Genomic DNA, 14,156 nt, shown 5'->3' with positions numbered 1-14,156 from the left:
TGTCTGATGCCTATGTGCACGTCTGCGCTCACTTTGCAGGTATGTAAAGCCTGCCAAAGAGTCAGACGGCCATGCCATTAGAGACAGGTGCAGCTGCGGCAGTGTTAATAGCCAGGGTTAATGCATCCTTGTCAGTGTGCCGGGGCTATAAAAACCTGGAGCACGTCTGAGATGTCTAAATGGAGAAATTCAGCAGTCGTGAATGGAAAAAAGTAGCCCGGGAGACGATGGGCCTTTTAGGATCGGTGGGGCAAGTAGCAAGTCTGCTCTGCAAAAGAACAAAACAAAAGGACATAGAAGGCCACTTTATATGACCACAAGTAGAAGGGGCGAATATGCAACAAGTCCACAGAATAGCCAACCTGGTGATAGGGTGTACTGTACAACTCCTGACACAAATCGTCCGATTCACTTGGATTTTAAGAACTTTTTCCCCCCTCTGCGTTTGCTATTGTTTGTCTGCAGAACCATGGAAAGACTCACACTCAATTGCTTCTCATTGTGGCGGAGTATTCATTCAGTCTGCATGTTTTTATTTGCACCAAAGGGGCCCACCATAAAACAGGAAACCACATGCCAAAACACTGGTAAGTCGATTCTTACGAAGGGTTCTGTGTAGTCCACAGTACTGGACAAGAACGTACATGATATTCGACAGTAATTCTCGCTTTTCGAAAAACCACCCCCTTCCTTGGCCGATCCAGAGGCCTCAGAAACTATGAGAACGGCCTTGGTTGTCCATGGTTGTGCTTTTGGACATTGAACGCCTTGCTTCATTACACAGGAATCTGCTGGCTGAATGACACTGCCATGCAACCAGAAAAAAATGCCGGAATAATACAGTAATTTCAGTCTTCAATAATCAACAGCGGCCTGGTCAGTTATGCTTGATTTCAGTAGTCTGTCACACCAATCGCTGCATCTCTGCAAATCGCCAACAAAAAAATTCCAGGATTTGTTTGTTGAAAACCTCACAATTTTCATGCTATTTAGACTAGACCTTTTTGCAATTATGCATGGCCAGCTTGTTAGTTTTCATACTCCATCAATTGTTCAAGTCTCCAGGAAAGTGCATTTTGATTAAATGAGTTCCAGTCAGAATAATAATTGGTTCAAATGACTTATATTATCAAATGAGATAATTTCCCTTTCTTGCAAAGTGTCTGGCATTTGACCCGTGTGCCGTTTCGTTTGGATGTGGACACTGATGGTTGTCCTTCCCGGCAGTGTGATTGTTAGGTCTTATTTTGGATGTGTTATGTTTCTTAGGAGCATTTCTCAGTAGACAAACAAATATAAAGCTTTATTGCAGACACAGGTCCATATGAAACATCATACAGTATACATAAATACATGTGAAGAATGACATTTAACTGGAACTGGTGTCTATTTGTTTTCAAAATATCCCTCCTAAAATCCTATGAAACAACAGCAGCAAAGGAGAAAGAAGAGATGTCTTGCTCAGGCCCCTTTGGGAGTTGATAGAAACACATCGGATATCCGCGACACCCACTACAAGTGACCATTAAACCTCAGCTTCCTCTGTACTATTTGTCCCAGAAGCATGGGAACCTACAGTGACGTGTACCCTGCACACTGTAAGTTCATGTGCAAGCATTTGCTACAGTATATCTTATACTGTACACACATTTGAAGGGTTTCAATTTCATTTTGTTTTACTGACGAAAACGTTTACCTGCTGAACCCACAGAGAAAGATCACAACGACTCATTAGTTCCACTCGGCTTGGTGGAGATTTATCGCATCTTTAAGCGCTTTGTTTTGGTTTTATGGTGTGGCAGACACAGCCACCTAGTTATAGGTCTGGGGTTTCCCGCACACATCACCAGCATTGCCACATGTTCATTTATATTCATGCAGTCACATACAACTCAATCAGTCTGAACTATTTATTAGAAAATGTAACATCTAACATTTGTTTTTGCATTGCTTGTTATATGATTGAAGTTGTATTCATTAATTTCTCTCTCTTTTTTCCCCTTTTTTTTTAGTTACCTGACCTTTAAGACAACAGATGAGGGTGCTGAGGATCACACAGAGTTTTCTGTCGATTAGACTTTCTGTTTATGACGTTTCATGTATTGTCTATGGTGTAATCCACTGTGTTTGTTCTTGGTCAGGTAGGTCACAGTAGCCTATATAAGTCTCCCTTAGTTGAAGTTCTGGCAGGCCTGTTTGTGGAGTTAGCATGTTTTGGTACTTAAGTTCCAGTTATGTTTAGAGTTACGTTTAGACTGACCTCTTTTAAAGGGCTATACAACTCTATTTATTTGGTTATATTCAATTGTTTGTTTTCAGCGATACTTTAAGGGGAAAACCCCCAGCCTGCTGTGTTGGAGTGGTGTTTTCTTTTTGTTGTTGCCAAAAACCTCTTAAAACCCTCTGTACTATACTTGTCCAGCCCAAAAGGGTAAACACAAAGTGAGCGACTATAGCTTGTGAACATAGTGGAGCATTTAGCGGCATGAGAGCCAGATACTTTAGGAGTTGGAGAAGAAGAAAACAGTGCCAAGAGGAAGAGGACTCTTATTCAGAAAATAGCCAGAAACATGTCTCCAATTGAATTCTTATGTCGATGCTGGATATGTAATTAAACAACTGTTAGCTAAAGCATTGGCCACAAAGCGATATGCTAATGCTGTATTTACAGCTTGCTCACACAAGTATCAAAAAACAATTGGAAAACTGTTTAAATTGTATCTTATATTGTTCATGTAAATAAATATATGTATAATATTTTCTCATGACTGCTTGCTTACATATTAGCGACAACTCTATGAGCTTATAATATGTCAGTGTTGTGTTTACAAGTTGTGCCAAAGGTGAGCAAAATCTTTAAAAACATTTATAAAGATTCTTTCGATTTTTTCTTTTAATAGAGAATTTATAAAATTATAATAGAACTTACTGGTTCTCTGGAGTAAATATACAAAATCACTGTGCAATGTAGTGCATTTAATTTTTGATAGGTCAAAAAGTGCAGCCATTGTTTTTGGATGTGGTTTTTTTGTGCCTCAGCAGAAGATGTAAAGTGCCTCAGCAGACCTCTCTGTTAGGCGCCTCCGGGTGCCACTCGTCATCACTTCCCTCGTCATTGCAGAATTAAAACGTCAAAATTATTCATTACATGGTGACATGATTACAATTACATCCAAAGATGCTTCTCCTTCATTCACTTTTGGTGAATGTGGCCTTGGCCAGAAGGTGTTGATGTCGTCAGGCGGTCTCCATCGATCATTGGGTGTTTCGACCCTGAACCGCAACACCCTCCCGATGGTGGGTCGGCAGTGGTGGCCAAATCACTGCAACTCCTCCTGGCTTCCAGCCAAACTACTCCCTCCTGCTCAACAACCAGCAAGAGGCTCTTTCTGCTGCCTCCCCCAACCTGCGAGCTGTCGTCTTTCTCTCCCTCCCCGTCACCCCAATTGCTGCGAGCATCCTCCACACTGACTGGGCAGGGACCTACAGCCGACCTCGACTGGGAAGAGCCATGCCTGCCATCCTTTCTCCCTGCAGTCATGCATGATATCCTGGTATTTGCTGCTCTTTCTCTCAAACGCCTGATCACAACCCTCTTCCCATGGGACTGTAAGTTCAATGAGGATGATCTTCTTTGCCTCTTCAGACCACAGTACCGCGTCTGGCCTCAGGGTTGTCTGGACAACCGGGGGGAATTGCAGTCTTCCCCCCAGGTCTACCTTCATTTCCCATGATTGGGCCTTTTGCAGCAGATTGCTTCTTGTTGTTGCTGTGGTTGATGGCTTTTGTCCCTCCCTTACAAAGTTGACAGCTGGTATTGCTTTCCCATGTGGTTGGCGTTTATTGCGTCTCTCCTGCTCCAGGGTGTTAGCGAGTGTCATGAGCACCTTGTCATGGCGCCACCTGTATCTTCCTTGGGCCAGTGCTGTTTTACACCCTGACATGATGTGTGCCATGGTACCCCTCTCCCCACAAAGCTTGCACAATGGGTCCTTCCTCAGACCCCACTTGTGCAAGTTTGTCGGTGTTGGGAGTGCGTCATACACCGATCTTAGCAGGAAGGAGATGCGGAAAGGCTCCAATCGCCATAGATCTCCCCATGTGATCTTCCTCTTGGGTAAGTCCCATTTGGTCCATGCCCCCTGGGACGCAAGCTCCACTGCTTTTGCCCTCCGTCCTTCCTCCTCCAGGTTCCTTACTTCCTCCTGGATCATGGCCCTTTTGTCCTTGGATCCTGCCTTCCCCCATTTCTGGGCATGGGAAGTTCACAGACCCTGTCTTCCAATGCATGGCGTTCCAATGATGTCACGTAGCTTCAACATACTCTCGGCTTGTGCAACAGATGAGTCAGCTGCCCACTTGCGTCCTGATCGTGTTTGGATGCCTGCGTGTTTGACTTGTTCATCCTGGGAGTCTCTGTATGTCATTATGACTCTGCACTTTGCTACCTTAAACTCCTCCACCACAGATGACAGAGGAAGTTGGAGCTGACCTGATCTTATGTAGAGGCCTACTGTAGTGAAGCTTGGAGGGATTCCCAACCATCTTCGGAGGTACTTATTGATCTTCCTCTCCACTCCTTCAACGCTTGTCATAGGAACTTCATACACTGTCAACAGCCACATGAGTCTTGGCAGCAATCCATGTTGGTAAAGCCATGCTTTAAACTTCCCCGGGAGCCCTGATTTTTCGATCCTCCTCAGCCATTCCTCTGTCTGTTTTTCTGTACTGGTGATGTTGTTCCTATCAGTAAGTGAGTCATCGAACCACTTCCCAAGGCACTTGATTGGATTCTCCTTGATCGATGGAATCACTTCTCCTTGCACCTGCAGCATGACCCTGTTCGTCAATTTTCCTTTCCTGATCACCATGCACCTGGATTTCTTTGGCTTAAACTTCATTCTGGCCCACGTTGCCATGCGGTCCAGAACTGTTAGCACCCACCTCGCCTCCACATGTAGTACAGGCATTTTGTGAGAAAATATGGGTGGACCTCTCAAAAATTGCAACAGAAACCGTTTCAACTGTTTTTGACTCATGAATATGTAATTAATAACATACTAAAAGTCTTAAGGAATCCAAGTGGTGGAAAGTAATTTTCTAAGGGGTTTCTTAACCACACCTTTTTTCGGCTTCCTAAAGTACTGTTTTATGGTAGAGGGGATATATGCAAAATTGTTAACCTTTTCAGAAAAGCTTGAAACTTGGTACACTTATACAGTTTGGGGCTCTGAACATTTTCAGATATTAAGCCATTGCAAAATTTTATCATGGTTGCCATGGAGACCATTTTACTTTCCGCCATAGCCTAATTATGCATTTTTCATCATAACTCCTGAACCAAACATAATACCACATAACTAGTGATGTCTAACCCTATGTTTTCATGGTCAGGGATTACTATGATACCACACAACATCACAAACAGTTAAGGTCAATAGTTAAGGGTGAATCCAATGTTAATTTTTATTTATTTATACATTCTTTTCTGATATCCACACAAATCGTTCATTACTGTCCATATCAACCGACAACTTTGTTTAACAAGAGATATGGTGCAATGCATGTGCAAATAAATGATTAATTATGAAGTCATAATATTCATTTGATTTAATTTTCTTGCCATAAATGTATTAAATGTTTTCAAGATAACAATGTCAAGTTATTTTTGGGTAATTTTTGCCTTTATTAGTTAGAGAGAGAGAGATCAGAACCATATGACCCGACAGCAGACCTGGAACTCATATGGAAAACTGCAATCCTCTTTGTCTCACAAAGGCCAGCATGGTCTAGTATGATGCAATTTGCACAGCATGGCAATCACCCGGGTAAACATCCTTTGTGTTTACCCCATTGGTTGATATGAGACGTAGTGACCCTACATGCATCTACTCCGCATGTAAGTTCCTATGTGAACATGCCCACTGCCACAATTCCACCCCAATCATCAAATTTTATCAACCACTGGTGGAAGGCATTTTCTTATGAAAGCAGCTGAGCCAGAGGTTAGTGACTTGGGGGCTTCCACACTGATATGAGTTGTTGGGGTCCATTGGGCATGTTATGGTTGATGCTGGGAAGAGGAAGTGATAATGATTTTCTATGCAGCCGTTGTGCATATTATGACAGGGAAGATGTTTGGATGGGATTTGCATTGAAAGAGTCCTTAATTGCCTGTAACTCCCCATTAGCTACAAGGAGATCCAAAATACCATGATGAAGAGATGTCATCAGCAGATGATACCTGCTGGAGATCGTTTATAAAACTCTGGTGTCAATTAAGTTGCTGCAATATATGCAAAGCTGATAGACGATGTCTGCAGAGAAGGCTTGCCATTCTGATGTGATTCTCAGAACAAGATGACTTCTCAAATGCAAAACTGAATCCTTAAAATCCATTGGTAGACATATTTTGCAAGTTTCTGAGAATTGGGAACTTCACCTTGAAACAATATCAGAAATGCTTCCTTTCATGGCAGTATCAGGGCATAATCTCTACACAAAATCAGCTCACATCTACAGTATGTGCAGACAGGGCCGCCCATAAGGGGTAGAAAGTGTGAAAGCTTTCTAGGGCCCAGCCACTTGGGGGGCCCATAGTCTTTGGAAGCCAAGAACCTACCTAGATAACCTTTATTTTTTGATTTTTAGATATTTATGTCAATATCTATTCAAAGTTGGGTGTTTACACAGAGCCGGGCTCCGCTTAAGGCCATTTAAAAAGCAGTAGAAAAGCTACTTGTGTCTGGGTGTGGATGTGAAAAGTATTTGGACCCCATGAAAAAACAGGTCGGGTACCTTTTGTAGTTCTTCTACATTCTTATAAACAGGACAGGCTAGTTACTCTGTACCTGAGTCTACAAACAGGTTTAAATTCTCTCTACCCATAACGTACATTTTTGTGAAAAAGAATTTCCCTTTGGGGACTATAACTTCTAAAGGCTTTGACAAAAGTCTTCAGGTTGACACGGCCAGCCAGGTCTGACCAGTTTTTCAGAAACCTGGCCAATTGACCAACCAGCCGAGTGATACCACAATGAAGCTGACGAGCAGCATCATCCTGTTTTAATCATTGTAACCACCAAGGTCCTGCTTTCTGTATTGTTTCTAAAAATAAAAAATGAAAATAGACCTAAAAAAGTTCTTAATGCAAAGAAAGATACAAGGCACAAAGAAGTTGGAAATAACTGAAGGAACAGATTTGTGTTCAAAGATTAAGAACTTTTTTGTAATGATTTCAGTAATGTTTTCAGTAATTTTGCAGTGATGAGAGCATAATGAACTAAGCCTAAATGTCGCAACCAAATATAGGCCAACTTTATAGTTTTGAAGGGAAGGTTGGTTTGGTTATTCATGTAGAGAACCGCCTTTTTTTTCTTTTTTGTGTGAAGAATTTGTTGTTGATGTTAATTTTTAAGCGTTATTTATTCCAACAATACCACCAAAATATTTCAAATGATTTATTGTCATGTGCAGAAATACAAAAGAGTGCAATATTTGGTGCAGTCAATTAGTGTAAATGTATCTTATACCAGAAACTAGTAGCATAGAAAACGTGCAAATTGTGAAAAAACTTTTAGATTGCTTTAGTGGATACTAAAGAAGAACAATGTCTCTGTGTGATGTGAACTGATTATTTTGTAGAGATCTGCTGATCTGTTAAACAATTGTGTGAGTGGGTATTCAAAATAAATTGGTAGGTATGCTGGGCTTAGTCAGAAATGTACGTGCTACTATTGTAAAATAATAAGCCCTTGCTCCCCCAACTGTCCCTGCTTGATAAGATAGTTATTCTCTCTACAAATACATGTATGTGTTTTTTTTTAAGATATTTTTTGGGCATTGTTATGCTTTATTGATAGTGCAGAGAGACAGAGGTGAAATGGGGCAGAGAGGGGAGTGACATGCAGAGAACGACCGCGGGCCGGAATCGAACCAGGATCTGCTGCTGGGCCCGGCCCGGGGGGGGACGCCCTACCAACTGAGCTAAGGGCGCCCAACCTTAACTGTTTCTGATGTTGTATGTGGTATCATAGTAATCCCTGACCATGAAAACATAGGGTTAGACATCACTAGTTATGTGGTATTGTGTTTGGTTCAGGAGTTATGATGAAAAATGCATAATTAGGCTATGGCGGAAAGTAAAATGGTCGCCATGGCAACCATGATTCGATTTTGCAATGGCTTAATATCTGAAAATGTTCAGAGCCCCAAACTATATAAGTGTACCAAGTTTCAAGCTTTTCTGAAAAGGTTAACAATTTTGCACATATCCCCTCTACCATAAAACTTTAGGAAGCTGAAAATTGACATAAAGGTATGGTTAAGAAACCCCTTAGAAAATAACTTTCCACCACTTGGATTCCTTAAGACTTTTAGTATGTTATTTATTACATATTCATGAGTCAAAAACAGTTGGAATGGTTTCTGTTGCAATTTTTGAGAGGTCAGGTTATATAATGCCTGGACTAATGGGTTGTGGACACATTTAAGCTACCATGAAAATATTGGCATCTTTGGTTTGTCCTCTTGGCCTTGTACACATTCACACGTGTAAAAAAAAACGCACGACCATCATTTCTGTTTATATGCTATGCTGTATAATCTCTGCTGCTGTGATGAACAGTAGTCACGAGCGGCTATTATCATTCCTGTCTTTCGCCGAGCGTACGTAATGAATGGGCACTTTCTTGCCTCAACCAAGTGTGAAATAGCCGCAGCACAAGACCACAGGCCCCTTATCATTCAGTAACTCTATAATTCAAGTGACAACTCTATTAGTGGATATGAATGTGGGGGAAAAATGTGTGAGAGAGATCGCAACCCAAAAATGGTCTGAGAGGACCTTGGGGCATAACTCCATTTAATGCTATACCTAATTAATTAGGGCCTGAGTAGGTGATGAGGCCCGCAATGTAAAGCATGTGAAGAATGGTTAACCTGTAGGACAGGCGCATCACCAAGGCCCTAAGAACAATGACTCTTAAATGTCTTCCGGTCAGTTTACTAAGTGAAAACTTTTCCTTTGTTAAAGGCCTACTTCACCGGTTTGAATATGAAGGTGTATTGAATTCTGAGATCCTATGTAGTATAAATGTGCAAAAAAAAATAAAATCGGTTCATCCTAGCCTGAGAAAAGGCAGAAAGAGTGTTTTTTTTTAACCCTATATTTCTCTTTCTCGTGACATCACAGAAAGAGAAATATAGGGTTAAAAAAAACGTACTTTGTAAATATTACTGTGATGTCACAGTAAAAGACATCACAGTAATATTTACAAAGTAAGTTTTTTTTTAACCCTATATTTCTCTTTCTGTGATGTCACGAGAAAGAGAAATATAGGGTTAAAAAAAACACTCTTTCTGCCTTTTCTCAGGCTAGGATGAACCGATTTCAATTTTTTTCGCACATTTATACTACATAGGATCTCAGAATTCTATACACCTTCATATTCAAACCGGTGAAGTAGGCCTTTAAGAGTTTTTTTTAATTCATCTCATTTTTATTATCATAACATGCTATTATAGAGTCAACTTTCATAATGCAGGCTCACTGATGGAATGAAAGCCATTACATATCTTTATTTTCACTATTTTACAGACCATTGTTCCTCCTGAGTAGAGACGCCATTTTTTTTCTTGTGCGGTTAGTCTGAGCTATTTTAAACTTCACTGCTTCACACCATCCTCAGTCTCTGCTTCAGGCAGTGATATTAATCTTATTCCTCCTATTTCCCATTGTAGCCTACTGAATGGTAGGCACGAGATGGGTTCACTTATCTGTGTGCCTCCTTTTCGCCATCGCTTTGCCGCAATTGATTAAGTCAAAGGTCATCATGATTAGTTGATTCATTGGGATATGATGTGTCATTTGTAGTTCATTTACAAGGCGATGTTTTGTGTTGGGCACAGGTAGCACAGTTGGGTTATCAGAGCTTTCTTACTACAAGCAGGCATTTGAAACAAATCTGATGAGAGCAAAGAGAGCGAACCAAACCAGTTCAGTTGCAAGCCCTTAAACCAGTGAAACAATGACCTTAAAGGCGCTAAAACTCTGATTGGAATGGACAATGAAAAGCTGCTAATATAACAATGTCATTTTCTTCCTGTTTGCAAAGATCTTTTTCCTGAAGTATTATCGTGCATAAAAAGGGCAAAACAACACACAATACAGGGAATATTTGCTTGTACATCTCTCCTTGTACAAATCTTCTCTGATTATGCTGACATTACTAATCCCACTTACCATAACAGCTAAGAAGAGACCTTTAGTAAATCACAGGAACACTTTCACTGGAGTGTGCAGTCCAAATTCTCTGTCGTGTGCAATCACAATTTTTTTCTCTCTGCCCTCGGATTTTCCACAGCGCAGTTGAGTCACTTGCCGGACTGGCGGTGTGCAGAGCCCCAAAGCCTGTCAACACAAGTCAAACATAATGACAAAGACCACATACCAGAAACAGCAAAGGACACACTGGGGAAAGTTTCGTAATCACGTCACATTGGACCAGGTGTTGGATAATGCAAGACCCAAACATCTTTTGTTGTATCCGATAAATTTTTGTAGTTTTGGCCATTCATTGCCTTTACAAGGACAGTTAGAATCATAAAATAGCTTATTTTGTGTCAGCCCAATCTGCCTCGATCCAAATGCAAAACTTTCTTAACAAATTGTGTTGCAATAAAAAGTTCATAGTGGATCTCTCAAGTGACGGAGAAACACATTTACTGATCCCATCGGGCTGCCTTAGCACAGCTTCACAGAGCTGCTAGCATTGCCGTAGACTCTTTGTTTGGGTTCAGAAAAGGCCCTTTGGTTATACAGTGTCCTCATATTCCATTATCTTTGGCTTTCTTGTCTCTGTGTGTACTAGTTCAAACCCCTGTTCTGCGCACAGCTTACAAAGTTGTCATAAATGACGGCTATTATTTCTTCACAATCATTCAATAAACTGGACAACATGTTCTCAGTGCATATGAGCCAAAGGTTTCTTTAAAAAAAAAAAAAAAAAAAACCTTGAGATCAATCTGGTCTTTCATTTTGTGGAAACACACTTAGCTGGTCCCGTTCAGCAAACCTAACCCAGGGGGGGCACCTTGGGGCTCACAGATGCACCTTGTTAAATGGTAGAGTTTGGAACAGACCTGCAGTGGTTCTCCTTATCGACACTTAAATAAGTTGTTTTGACTAAACTAATCAGAACTGCTAGGAAACTGCAAAATAAGAAACGGACCCTCTTTGCACCACGCAAATAGACTTAATGGGCAGATTGACCAATTAGACTGATTTGTGTACGTGTACTGTTTATACCTTTTCTTCGCAAGATGGGGCATCATATGTGTTAGGCCTGTGTCTGTTTAAGCACTGCTATTTCTATTTATGTCCATTTGATGAAAATGTCCAGTGTTTTTGCATGTTTTTACGCCAGCCCCCAATCCTGACAACCATTTTCCAAACATAGCAGATTTTTTGATTTTCTGAAAGAATTTACTGCTGTACCTCCTAGGGGCATGTTTGGTTTCCAATCATTTTAGTTTGTTTTTGGAGGTAATTTTGTCTGAGTTTATTTTTCTATACCACAATTTTTGCCTGGAATTCAAAGCAACACACTTAAAAAATGTGCAGCCTTGCATGATTTGGACATTAGAAAGCCGTAATAATGCATAATATCTATGTCATTTGTAGGAAAGAAGTACAAACCATTAAGTTTATAAATTTTCCCATCCAAAAAAAGTCAAATTTCAGTTGCGCCCATCAACATCTGAACCACAAATATTTGATATTGATGAACTACACGGCTGTAAAGAGGAACAAGAGAAGGATCTGCATGAAAGTAGACAATAGACAAAATTATTTCGATGAGATAGAAAGTATCAAACAGGGTGAGGCTCTTTAAGCAGAAAAGGACTGCTCATTCCTCCAAAGTCAGCGGCTATGTCCACACTTCACTGCAAATCAAGGCAATGAAGTCAATAACATGTAATTACCTAGTTTACATTCCATCTATAAATTCCATGTTATTAGGTCGTGCCCCTTTACATGTGAAATACACAGTGAATTTAACACACACTCCCCCAGCGCACACCTTATATGGCTTTCCTTCTACGTGGTTATTTTGTGTTGCTGGTTTCCTAGGAAATGGCGCATGGATCGCCTGCATCTTGTAACAGTCGAGAAAAATCAAATGCCCGTACAAATAAACTAATCAAGAACACCCACACAGAGACAAGTCATGATTTTCCTGGAACAACAAGTAAAGCTACTAAAATAGTTCAAGAGAGAACTTCCAGTGAAGCATCTAATCACAGCACCACCTGTATGGTATAAGCCAATCCTGCCAGGAAAAGAAAAGCTATAAATGAAATAAAAATTGAAATAATAAATGATTGGTCTATGTTATGATATGGTAGGCTATGTCACTTAATCAAAATTATGAGACAATAATTTAATGTATTAAGACAAAATAAGGAAAAATTATAAGTAGTAATGTTATCACATAATTCTGTCTTTTTACTTAAAAAGTACCGATTTGGAGCTTAATACTTATAATTAATACTTAAAAGTCAGAATGTTGTTATGAAATTATGATTTTATATTAGTAAAACATTTTAACCTAATAACCCCAAATTTCTCATAAAAAATCAAACTTCTGAATAATTATCTCATAATAATGACTTGCTGTTACTATATTTATACTATACTTGCCTAATGAAATTCGGGCTAAATTTCTACGTCTTCAAAGTCAAATGTTTACTTTGTTTTAATTTTGTGTGATTATGTACAGAAGCCATGATGAAGGGCCGTGTTTGAAACTCATTTTTTAATGATGTGATGTCATCAAGAGAAAACTAGCTTTTTTTCAACTAAATAAAAACTCAATATTTAATATTGTATCATCATGATAATAAAACATATATGTTTTTGTATTATATCATAATTATGATTTGTAAAGTTTAGCTTAGTATATAATAATTTTGACTTTTATGACTATCATAATTCCTAACTTTTTATCCATTTATTCAATTTGCATGTGACACATCTTAATATGCACAGTCAGAATGCAAAATATAAAATAAATGTTAACATTACGCCAGTCTTCTTTAATGGAACAGTAAAAGGTGTTAAAAGAAAACAGGAAGGCTGGTACTTAAATATAATTTTACATCGTTCAGGAAGACTTTAGTGCCAGTGTGCTCAGAAGAAACATGTTTTTTATGGAACAGCCTCATTATGTGCTGATTTTGCATGTTCGTTTGACAAGGACATGTTTTTCACTTAATATATACCGGAATGTTGTTTATGAGACATGCTCACTCACCTACCATAATGTTTGTGTATGTACGGCGGCAAGAAATGGTCATGGCCAAAAGCAAATTTTATCGTGGCTTGAACTGACCTGAACTGAAACCTCTCATAAAGACCTTATTCACAAAGTGCCAGCCAGAGAGTAATAGTCTCTGCTGCCTGTGGCTAGTTGATTGAGACCAGATGCTTAAGACTCTCGCCAGTCCAACACGGCCCTGTATCGGTTCAACCATATTTTGTTGTAGTTGAAGATCGGGATTGACATTTGAATATCACTTCTCTATGGTTATTTTACGATGTCAAATGAAACGGATGCAGAAAGTGCATTCTGAAGAGAGAAACAAGACTAAAAAGGCTGCAACTTGTTGAGGCAAAAAGTCTAACAGTACAATGTACAGTCATTCTAATAGTGGTACATCGATGTGTTGCTCTACTGGTGGCTTTGCTCCGGCTTTTTTGAATTGCACATTGAAAGCTTCACCGATTTACCACTCAAAATGAGTGGTAATATTACGAAATATTTATTAATTTTTTCTCTCGTACAAAGGGGAAAAAAAGTGATTGTCCGTTGAAAAGACAGCTGTTGCTAGCAGGTTTTTTCGTCTGTAGCTAGCTAGCTTATCCAGAAATTATTAGCTCCAGGAGCCAACATTTGGCTGCTTTGGTCTATCAAGACAGAGTTGGATTTTCTGAGTTAGCCTATTGTTTGTATTTAAACAGTTTGTTTCACTTTAAAGATGTCCTATTATACTACTTTTCTGGTCTTAATTTCTCATTAATGACTCCTATAGAGCAACCTGACACGAATCACAGCACAAAAAACTATGTAGATTTTCGGGAAACTCTTCCTCTC

The sequence above is a fragment of the Ammodytes marinus genome, assembly GCF_949987685.1.
Source record: "Ammodytes marinus genome assembly, chromosome: 16".
NCBI lineage: Eukaryota > Metazoa > Chordata > Actinopteri > Uranoscopiformes > Ammodytidae > Ammodytes > Ammodytes marinus.
This window is presented reverse-complemented; position numbering follows the sequence as displayed.